At 45.8% G+C, this 11950-nt stretch overlaps 1 protein-coding gene across 1 annotated transcript in view; it reads left to right on the forward strand.

The window, feature by feature from the left end:
• Positions 1-209: 209 nt before the first annotated feature.
• The window catches only part of zfhx3 (zinc finger homeobox 3), a 129994-nt gene continuing 118253 nt past the window's right edge, over positions 210-11950 (forward strand). Inside the window, exon 1 of the mRNA XM_027007437.2 lies at positions 210-621. The gene's annotated coding sequence lies outside the window, so the exon portion shown is untranslated. The remainder of the gene's footprint in view (positions 622-11950) is intronic.

An 11950-nucleotide genomic window follows, 5' to 3' on the forward strand; every position in this document is an offset into this window, starting at 1 on the left:
AATACCGCTAAATAAAGAAAAGACCGCACCGCGGCGGCGCGTTTGCGGACTTTCGCTGCCTCCTTCCCACTCAAACTCTTACTCCGCGCTCTGCTTAATTCCATATTTCCAATTCCCGATCATTACTTTCCTTTTTCCTCCTTCATCTATCTATCTCTCTATCCCTCCATCCCTCCTCCTCCCTCCCTCCCTCCCTCCCTCTGCCCAGCTCTCTCCTTTGCTGGATCTTATTGATCCAGAAGGTGGCTAATTAGCCCTTCCCGTCGTGCCTGTGTAATGAAGCACATGCGCACTGAATTAATCACAGCCATTTTTTGCAGGAAACTAATTAGCAGGAATAAAGATCCAAAGAGTTTTTTTCTTTTCAATCATCAGATCTCACTTTCACCTCTTCCTCTCTCCCTCCGACACAAGATTCATCGCCTGCTTTGCATCCAAATTATTTTTATATTGCCTTTCCAACTAATACTTGGTTTTTTTACTCTCCGCAACAACAATGATCTTTCTTTTGCCATCCTAAACGCAAACTGACCCAAACGGACTGCCTTGATGGGATCTTTAGTCCAAGCGTCTCAGTACTGGATTAAAACGCGAGGATCTCGTAGCGGCAACACAAACATTGTAAGTTTCAACTTTGCTTTCTCTCTTTCTGCCTTAGCGACAGGCTTCGCTCCTTTTTACTTCCAATAACAGGCTGCGCGACGCTTTTCGGGGTCTTGCGCTGCCGTGCCCGCGGCGAGCGCTCTGTAACGGGCAGAAGGAGCGGGCGACCGCCGGATCCTCCCGCGCAGGTTGTTTCATTTCCTCGCCTTTATTCGCGTCGTTACCTGGGTTTACATCTGGGCTCGTCCTCGCTCCTCTCGCGAATGGAAGAAAAAGGGCAAGACAGCGATCCCTTCTCCGCGCAGCTGACCACAAACCACGGATTTAAAACGCATTTCTGCATTTCGGCGCATTCACAGTAGTCCAGAAAAGTCTCAGTGTTGTGAACGGCGGTGTTGTGAAGGGAGCGGCGGTGCGATCGCGGTCCGTGGAGCGGAGGGAGGGCAGCGGGAGCTGCGGCTGGTCGTAGCCCGGAGAGGAGCACGTTAGTCCCGCCCGTGGCTCCGTCTGCGTCCGCTGCGTGGGGAGCGGCGACTGCCGTTCCGTTTTTACGCACATATGCCCGCTCGTCTTCTGCTCTCATTTTCCCGTGTTTTCCTCCACATATGTCGTGTTGAATATCCGTTTTTGGACAGCATCTTTACTTTCCCAGTCCCTTTCGTGTTGAATTCTCTCCGCCCTGCGTTACATTTCAGTTCCTCTACTTTTTTTTCGCCAGCATTTCTTTTTATTTTTCATTCCCGTTCGCTTTTCCAAGCGTTGTTAACGTCGATGTTTTTGGCGGATTCCCAGCCGGAGTCACATACAGATCGATCGCCGTGTGTGTGTGTGTGTGTTTTGTGAGTGTGTCGGATGTACACGGGAGCCCCGGGTCTCCTTCATGACACCTCGGTTACGGGAGCGCAGAGGACGGGGACACGGCCGGGGGACGGTGGGGTGGACAACTTAAAGACGAGACACACTCCGAGTTTGTGCGTTTGAGGTTAAAAACGTAATGCGTGGAATCCAAATCAATGCATTTCAGTCGGACACGACCACAAGCGACATTAGTAGTAAAATACTCTTTACGACGTTATCTCGAACGCATTATCGACAGGGTTAGGAAGACAAATATCACATGTATTGCGAATAAATTCGCGTTAAAAAAAAAAACAAAAAACAAAAAACTTTTGCTTCGCGAAGCGTATTTTATATTGTCGATGTGAGCTATCGAATAATGAAATAAGGGGGAAAAGAAAAAAAAAGACGAGACAGCACACAAATAAGTTGTAAAGGTGTAAGTGAATGAACAGTGCAGGTGTTGCATTAATGGAGAAAAAGGTGAGATGGAGATTTTAGCTAGTTCCTCCGAGACACGGCCAGATGGGCAGGACAGCGGAAACGCAATGGCTCCACGCAATGAAGCCAGCACGCCGAACACCTCGACATCCACAAAACAGGGAAGAAAACACAGAACACACACAAAAGGGAAGCACACAGAGACACGGGGAGAAAGACAGAAGCAGACCCGCGACTTTTCGCGACTGAGAGGCGGGCGAGAACCTCGTTTCGCCAGTGGAGTCAGGGATGTGCTGGGCTGGGGAAGGAGGAGAGGAGAGGTTGGGGTCAGACGGCAAGAACGAGGGGAGCAGGGGTCACCGAGTGAGTGTGAGAGAAATAAAAAGGGAAGAGAAGGGAAAGCCCCATATTACCAGCCGCGGGACCAGAGCGGACAGAGGGAGATGGTTGTGGGGTGTGTTACTGGGTCACACAATGCCCGGCACCAGAGACTGTGGGGCTGAACAAGAGAGGAGGGGAAAGTGTGGCTCAAGTCTGGACGACGACAACAGAACCAACCAAAGCAGACACCCGCAAAGAATCCTGGCGAGTGAGTCGTGTGCTGGGGAAAGCCAGAGTGCAGGGTTTGAGACCGGTTTTCTTCAGAGAGCCTGCGGAGGAAGGCGTGCCTGGAGAGGCACACAGAGAGAGAGAGAGAAAGGGGATAGAAAAGGTTAAATAGCCATGGGCCATACCGAAGGAATCAGGAAAGAGGTTGGAAAAACATGACTCTACAGACCTTTCATCTTGCCGTCTTGTCCCAGCTAGAGGGACGAGAGGCTCGTGAAAGGACAATGCTCACTGCTCTATGCTCAGCACAGAAAACCAGGGGCTTTTTGGGGGGGGGGGGGTTGTTTTTTGCCTGCATCTACTAATAACAATCTAGTCGTACAGTCTACGGCTGCACACATTTCGGGCTGTGTGCCACATCTGTTTAAGATAAGTCAGACAGGAGTCGTGCCTGCATATACATAATACTTTTATTTGCCTGTGTTTATTTTTCACAGTGGGGCATGGAGGCCAATGTGCCCCCCCCCCACCCCCTCCTCCTTTTTTTTTTTTTTTTTTTTTTTTTTTTTTTTTTTTTTTACACTGTCCACTCCATATTTTAATTTTTGGATTTTTTTGAGAGCGTAATAGAAGGAGAGAGAAGTCAGGATTTTTCCTCTCGGCTCTGTGGTTGAGGGCTGGCAAGCATTACAGGCGTCACACTGAAAAGGATCTATAGCATATTACAGGTGCTGTGCTCGCTCTCTCTCTCGCTCTCTCGTTCTTTCTCTTTTATCAGTGCAAAACAAAGACAGCAGGCGTGCTCTCTGCCATCATGCTCACTCTTTGGACACTCCTCAATGTGACATTCATCTTATACTATTCACACTTTTTTTTGCAAATAGTCCCGGCATTGCATTGCCATAACTAGTTTTATTTTAAGATGGTGCTTTCACTTTAACGATTCCTCGTGGCTGCGTTATGCTTCTATTTTTCTGAAATTTTGTAGGATCGATTTGAATATTCCGAACCCTATCTTACCGATGAAGCAGATAAAGTGAATAGCAAAGTGAATTAATAATTCTGTTTTGCTGTTCAGTCATGCGGTTTGGGTTTTTTGTGGTGGCTGTCTGCTGGAGTGCGAGCCAGCAGCCGAGCGTGCGAAATCTCTTCCTGAGATGTGGCGGTCGTGAGTGCTGTGGTTTAAGACGCCTTGTCTTGCCCTTCTTCCTCTCCTTGCTCCATATCCTTGGATCCTTCTTCTCCAGACCGTTGAGAGACAGTGAGACTGTGAGACCCTGTGCGTCCTCCCCACGGCTGGGGCGTCTCTTCACCAGCACAGTTTGTCTTGCTTCTGTTGTGGAGTGTTAACTTCACTCGATCCCTGACATGTTCAGGTCAAAGCACCCCAGACACCTCTCTCTCAATTTAAATAACTGCAAAAAAAGAAAATGCTTATTTGTGTTTAGATTTTTGAAGGGCGAGATCCTTGTATGTGTGTAAATCTTGTCATTATAGTTTTTATATTTTTACATCTTCTGTTGTCATTCTTGCTTTTACAGAAGTACCTGCTTGTGTAGAAACACACGGTACCTGTTTCTGCTTTTTGGCTCATATGGTTCCAGTAACATGGCTGTTGTTGTTGTTGATGTTGTTGTTGTTGATGTTGTTGTTGTTGTAGATGGAGGCAAAGTATTATTATTAACATCACGTGCGCAATGCTAGAACATCTGAGCATTATATGTGTGCACTGTTGTGCTCATAAACCAAGTCGACAAATTATTATTAATGTGTAATAATGATGATAATAATGTTAATAATGGTAATAATAATAATAATATTAATAACAGTGTTATTATAATAGTATCAGTAGTAGTAGCAGCATTGCATTGTTCCAGTGGAAGCGCGTGGTTTCAGGGAACAGGTAGTGCGGGTCTCAGCCTGGTTCTGGTCTGTCAGCGTTGCTGGCTGATACTCGTGTGTGAGCAGTGGTAGCGACACATGGCTCCCCCACGGCGTCTCCTCCCGGCTACCTGAGGCCTGCTCTGTGGCACCTAGCTCTTCCTCTTAGGGAAACACGCTGATTGTGTCTGGTGCCAAGTTTTCTTAGGTGCGGTGTATGATTGAAGACAACGGCGTGATGAGGTGGTGTGTCTAAATATAGGGGTGTGCGTGGACATTGTTGTAGCGTTGTGGGAAAATACCCCTCCGCATTCGTTCTCTCTCTCTGACCGGCATCCTTGAGGTCAGCTCTTGTCATGTCCTCAGTTGTAGAGAGCCCTCTTTGGGTTGATATCGGTGTCAGGCCACTCACTCTGCTCAGTGTTGTAACGGTGTTTTGTTTTGGCTCTTATAAATATTTGTTTATTTGTTTGTTTTCCCTGTCCAGGTACTATTATAGGCAGCTGTGTACTTACTGTGCAGCTTATTATATGCAGCTGTTAATTATTTTCTGCCAATAACAATATTCTGTTGTTTAATTTTTGTGTATTTATTTTGCTTTTAGATTTTTCAGTTTGATGAAGATTCTTTTGGCAACAGGAATTTTATGCACATTCAGTGTAGATGTTTGTTTTTGTGTTGTGGATATGGGACGTGTGTGTGTGTGTGTGTGTGTGTGTGTGTGTGTGTGTGCGCGTGTGGATAAGTCGATCGCCATCATGACTTTCCCATTAATCTAGCTGTGTTGTGGGGCCAGGGAAGAAAGCAAGCGCCCCCTCTGTTTGCCAAAGGGTGGTGTGTGTGTGTGTGTGTGTGTGCGCGTGTGTGTAAATTAGGTTTGCAGGAGCAGCGGGTCCGATTACACACTGTGGTTTTGAATATGCAGCTCCGTGCAGCCAGGACCAGTTCTTCCAGTCTCTCTGTGTGCTGAGGTGCAGGATAATGGCCTACGTGTCAGTGCCACCATTAAAGAGCCTGGCCTGAGGCCGGCGGGGGCGGGGCCAGTTGCTGGGGGCGGGGCTGGGGGCAAAGGCGAGCGGGGGAGGGTTAGGACACTGATACTCAGGTGTGCCCTACCTGTGAGGGCCTAACCCAGCCTGGCTGGGTCCACCTACCAACCCCTCTCCCCCTCTCCCTCTCTCCTCCCCCTCCCCCTTTCTCCTCCCTCTCTCCTCTCTCCTCCCTCCTCCCTCTCTCCTTGCATGTCTGTTTTTCTGCCTTGCTGTCGCTGTCGTTTTTTTTTCTTTTTTTTCTTGGCATCGCTTTCTGTGGTTTGCTGTTCCACAATATGTTATCATGTTAACAATCTTCAAATCATTGTGGTGGAGGTTAGATTTACGATGAGCAAGGTGTGTGTGTGTGTGTGTGTGTGTGTGTGTGTGTGTGTGAGTGAGGGAGAGCGAGAGAGAGAGAAAGTACTGTACATCTGTATTATAGCAGTTTTGGTCATATATTACAAATAAGGGACCTGTTTTCCTTTAGCTGCCAGAGTAACCAGCATCTTGCAAGAGTGCACGCGCACACACACACACACACACACACACACACACACACACACACACACACACACACAGAGAGACATGTGCACACACAGATTCCCATTTTTGCAATTTAAAAAAAAGGAATCCCTAACTCTTCCACTTCCCAGACGTTCCCACACACACTACATGAGCGGCAGACGCTTCTCTGTTGGGTCTCCCGTGTCTCTGTGTGTTAGACGGACCAGCACAACAAGGGTCCTGAGGACACAGAAGAAGCAAAAACATGCTGTGGTGAATGCAGGTTTAAGGGGTGTGTGTGTGTAAAACACACATGTCTTGTGCTTCCCCTCACCTTTTCTAAAACCTGAGAAAATGGAGCACACAATCAGACACAAATGTACTGTGTGTTAGTCTGTAATCAGGCACAAATGTACTGTGTTTGTCTGTAATCAGATACAAATGCACTGTGTTTTTCTGTAATCAGACACAGATGCACTGTGTATATGTCTAAATGTAGTAAGATGCCACTATGAGGTATAATTTTTTAAGAAGGAGTCTGTTTATATAATATTGTTAATACAGACAGGGAAACTTGTGTCCACATGTAATTATGCTGTTAACTATATTTGCTAAAACTGATCAGCCTTAGTAGTGGAGTGTGTGATGGCGGGTGTAGGTGATGCCAGGTGGGTGGTGCTTTATCCCGCCGGAATGGTGGGCAGTGGTGCGGAGCAGCCTCCTCCACCCTGCTCTGCCGCCACCACACCGTCCCTGGATCTCCCACAGTCCTGCATCCAGCCCTCCGCTTATGATCCTAAAGAGTGTGACTGCATGAAACATGGAGGAGCCGCAGAGAGACCGGTCGCAGAGAGACCGGTCGCAGTCTGTGGTCTGTGGCTTTGGCTGGAACCCTGCTGTCACCTCCAAACCTCACCTCCACACCTCACCTCCATACCTCACCTCCACACCTCACCTCCATACCTCACCTTGCCATTATCAACATGTTTTTGGTCTTGAATTTTCTGGCCATACTGGTAATACTGTGAATGGGTATTATGTAACTGAACTAGTAGTGCTATTCTGTGTGAGTGAGTTTGTGAGAGAGAGGGAGCGAGAGGGAGAGAGGGAGCGAGAGGGAGAGAGAGAGAGAGAGAGAGAGAGAGAGAGAGAGAGAGAGAGAGAGAGAGAACACACATGCAAGAGCTTGCAATTTTCATAGGCAAATCAACAGTCCCTCCAGACATGGTGCAGGACACTTTGTCACAGCCGTGCCCCAAATTCCTGGGCTGTTACTGAAAATGAGCCTGTGCACAAAACTCCGTCTCAGGCACGGGAAAACCAACTGAATTAATGCCTACATCACTTAATATTGTCATTATATATATATATATATATATATATATATATATATATATATATATATATATATATATAAATATTTACATATAAATATTTGTCATTTATTTTGGCTCTGCATGTATTTACATATATAAATATATATACACACACACACTGTGTGTGTGTGTATGTATGTGTGTGTATATATATATATATATATATATATATATATATATATATATATATATATATATATATATATATACATATATATGAATTAATTAAAAATATATAAGATGCACAGTATACGACGCAGAGTTAACATCAGCTAGAGATGCACCATAACCAACAAAACGTGCCTTCAGATATTGCGGCTGTATCTAATTATTTTTAAACTAATCTCTTGCCTTACCTTTCGATATAGATTTATTTATTTTTTTGTAGCTTGTATTTGTCTTGTTGCAACTCTGTTTGCTGAGATGGAGCTTAAGTCAAGTACTCTGCAGCAGGTGTGTGGATTTGATTTGTTAAAATAATTTGATTTTATGAGGGAGAGTTGTGCGAACATAGAAGGGTTTCATGTTTGGAATCACACAGCCTACATTGTAGTAGCTTTATTAACAGTTTTCTTTCTATTATGAAACAGCAGTGTTTAGCTACACGGCTCCTTCTTGAAAGTTCTATATAAACATTGTCTGTTGGGTTTTTGAGACTGACTGTGTTTGAGGTTTGAGTGTGTTTGAGTAATAGGCTCTAGTCAACTAGCACTGTGTGTGTGTGTGTGTGTGTGTGTGTGTGTGTGTGTGTGTGTACATATATAAATTGTTTTTAAATTTTTATTTAAAAATTTTATGAATGGTAGGTAGACCGTGTGTATGTATGTGGGATATATGACACAGAGAGAGAGAGTGTGTGTGTACATATATAAATTGTTTTATTTTTTATGAATGGTAGGCAGACTGTGTGTGTGTAGGTTGCAGGAATGCTGAACAGTGATAGGTTAGACCCTGGCACTTCCTCTCTGTGTACAGTACAGCTTATCCCCCTCAGGATTAAAGGCAGAAGAAAAGGGTGAGATGGCCTGGCTGCTCTGCTTCTCCTCTCCCCTCCTCGCTCTTTTTTGGACGAGGGGGGGGGTGTCTTCAAACAAAACAAAAAAAGCATGATTCATTTGCTAATGTTCGACAGCCTGCTCTGCTCCCCCATGGTGAATCAGATGAGGAGGAGTAGAGTGAGGGAGAGAGAGAGATGGGAGAGAGAGAGAGAGGGAGGAGTGAAGCCCAGTTCGTATTCGATCCTCCCTTTATAGTGCCAAGGCCCAGGAGCTCATCCAGACCATTCTCACTCTGGGATCTATTATTTTGGTCTGAAATGTTACCGGGGATTTCTGAAGTGTGCCGTCGAGCGCAATAGCATATGTGTGTGTGTGTGTGTGTGTGTGTGTGTGTGCGCGTGAGCAAGAGAGAGGCACAGAGACTGAGCACCTATTACCAACATAGGTTAGGTGGCCGTGCGTGTGTGTGTGTGTGTGTGTGTGAGACAGCAGTGAAAGGGTTAAGAGCCAGGGATAGCCCCTTTGTCTCGTCGGTCCTCCTCACCATTGTTTGGCTGGAATTGAGCTCAGTGCACCTCACTTGACCACTGCAAAGCAGTAAAATGGCCTCTAAGTACCATAGAGTCTCCCTCTCTCTGACAATACCTCTGGCCTCGCTGCCTCACACACACACACACACACACACACACACACACACACACACACACATACACACGTACCACTACTCACACCTGAATCATATAGTTTTACCTATGGTGTTTTAAATTATATCATTCTGTTAAGTAGTTGGTTATTCAATAAAAACTACATTTTTAAAAAAATAAAACCCATTTTTTCCTTGTAGACACTGAACCATGTAATTTGTAGCCCGACTAGCCATAATAAACACCAGTCAGGAAGAGGATGCTAATATAAATTTTACTCTCTGCTTTCTTTTATTTATTCAGTATCTTAATTCTTGGTTTGACAAATAAAATGGGTTTAGTTTATAAATGCTCACATTGCAACATTGTGACATTGAAAAAAGAGCATCTGAACGCCGAAGAAAAGGGACTGTAATTTACTATCTTGGAATAACAGAAAATGGAATTTACTGAAGGTGCACAAACAATGTTTGTTTTTTTTTCCTTGTGCACATTTACATATGTGATTACATTTTCCTTTGTTGCTGGCACGACACGGTTTGCATCAGAATATAATTAAAGTTAATACCTTCTTACTCTTTGTAGTAGGGCCTAGTCAGTCTACTTGCTGTGCGTTATTTTGTGTTTTCCTTCTGTGTGTGTGTGTGTGTGTGTGTGTGGGAGCAGCCTGGGCTCATATATCCCTGTAAGTCAGGCCTTCTGCTCTATCAAACTGGACTGTCAGCACTAACTTCCGCTTTTGATTACGTAATGAACATGTTTACCCTCATTTGTCAACAAGTCCCCCAAGTGATGTCAATAACGAGCAAATTTGTCACGTTAACGCTAAACTCGGTTATTATTTTAAGCTTACGTGTCTCCCGAATTGCTTATTTATTTATTTGTTTGTTTGTTTGTTTGTTATTATTATTATTTTTTACCTCGCATTGTTTTTATGTCTCAGCGGTATAACGCGAGCGGCTCTGTCAGTACCGCACACGCGAGTTATGAAGGAGATCTAATGAGCGCGAGGGCCTCGGTGAGCCCCGTAATGGCCCAGCGCCTGCGTCTCGCGCCACGGCGGTGGAGGTGCCGTCGTCCTTGATTGTAACTATGATTGTTTACCTCACGGCGCTCTCTTCCTCCCAGACATTATAATTAAAAAGGAGAAGGAAAAAAAATAATCTCGTCTCTCCCTGTCGCCTTCCTATCACGGGCGTGCTTAATGAGGCGAGAGAGGGACGGTGCTGATTGGTTTGCGGGTGATGCATGTCCTGGGAGAGGCCGGCTGATTGGCCGGGGTGTTTAATTGGCACTGTTGGACACCCTCCTCCCCCTCAAGGGTGTAACCTGTTTTTGCCAGGTGCAGTACACTTGGTATTAAGTGTTATATAGAACCACAATTAAATCACCCAGGTCTCTATGTAGTTATTACACCTTTCTTGTCCATGGAGAGACGTCTGGATGTTTTTCTATGCACAGACACACACACACACACACACACACACACACACACACACACACACACACACACACACACACACACACACCATTCCTAAATAAAATCGGATGTTTTAAGTGGGCATGTTTGTGAGCCTAAGATTCTTAAGCTGAATTGCTAATTGCTAAGCTGGGCTGAGGGATACAAACACACACACACACACACACACACACGAACAGCCACATCCACACACACACACACACACACACACACACACACACACACATGCATACGCGTGTTATATGTGCCTTACAGATGACTCCTACATGACTGTTTTGTCGTGGTCTAATTGCTGGCGTCTGCAGGTTGTGATGTGTGTAGCCCACATCATCGTATTATTTTCTGGTTTTAAACCATGATGGAGCCTGTGTGTGTGTGTGTGTGTGTGTGTGTGTGTGTGTGTGTGTGTGTGTGTGTGTGTGTGTGTGCAGACCGGGTGTCCAGGATGAGCTGACGTATTAAGGGAGGAGACCATGTCTCTGGGAAGTGACTGAAGCCAGACAGTGGATCAGCTGACCCTCAAGCATTCCCAGCATTCCCAAGTCCAGTCAGACCTAATGGCAAAATCCTGCAAAACTGAGCTCAGATCAGCAGGCCTGCCCTTCTTGTTGACTATGTCAGCTTCCTCTGAGCTTCACCAGGCTGTTTTGCCAGTACACACTTCGACTAACGCTGAGTCACTTGTTTATATTTCATCTAATCCTCTCTCACTCCAAACCTGACAGGCTCGGTGTTGCCGTTGCTCTCGCAGACGGTTCGCGGATGGCTTAGAAAATGCAGAAATTCACCTGACCAGGCAAACCAGACTCGAGAAAGCAAAATGGCACTTAATTGTGTGTGCATATGTGCACATTTGTGAGCATGTATGTCCGTGTGTGTGTCCGTGTATGCACGTGTGTGTGTGTGTGTGTGTGTGAGTAAATGTGTGTGTGTGTGTGTGTGTGTGTGTGTGTGTGTGTGTGTGTGTGTGTGAGTCAGTGAGTGACTGACAGGGTCATGGAGAGGTGAAGCATAGGCTGGGTACTCACATGCAACATTCATGGATTGGTTACTCTGTCAGGTGCTGGGCTTTTGTTTCTGATTTCTACACCTTTTACTTTCTGTCCTTTTGTTACAAGTATGGAACAAGCAAGATAATATTCTCTCTCCCTCTCTCTCTCCCTCTCTCTCTCTCTCTCTCTCTCTCTCTCTCTCTCTCTCTCTCTCTCTCTCTCTCTGACCTAAGGCATGTAATGAGCCCGGCTTGTAGAGAGCTAGCTCTTAACCGCCTGCGGTTCCTGGAAGTCGCTACGGATCTAAAGCTAATTTGTACAGTGCTCTGTCGGAGGCATTAAGTTGGCAGGAGCAGTGGAAGTCTTAAAAGCTTGCATGACAAGGGTGTCAGATTTTGTCTGTAAACGTGGAGGTGGAATTGCGGGTGCCAGGTGTTCCTGTCGGATCGTAGCGGGAGAAGCCGGAGCATGTCGGCACCAGTGTGGCGAACGCAAGACGGAGCACAGGCTTGAGTGTCCATTCAAAACTAGCCCATGCCAGACTGGAACTTCCCCTGCAGAGCTTTGTAGGATAAGCCTTTGTTTGGGTGTGTGTGTGTGTGTGTGTGTGT

The sequence above is a fragment of the Electrophorus electricus genome, chromosome 1 (assembly GCF_013358815.1).
Source record: "Electrophorus electricus isolate fEleEle1 chromosome 1, fEleEle1.pri, whole genome shotgun sequence".
Lineage (NCBI taxonomy): Eukaryota > Metazoa > Chordata > Actinopteri > Gymnotiformes > Gymnotidae > Electrophorus > Electrophorus electricus.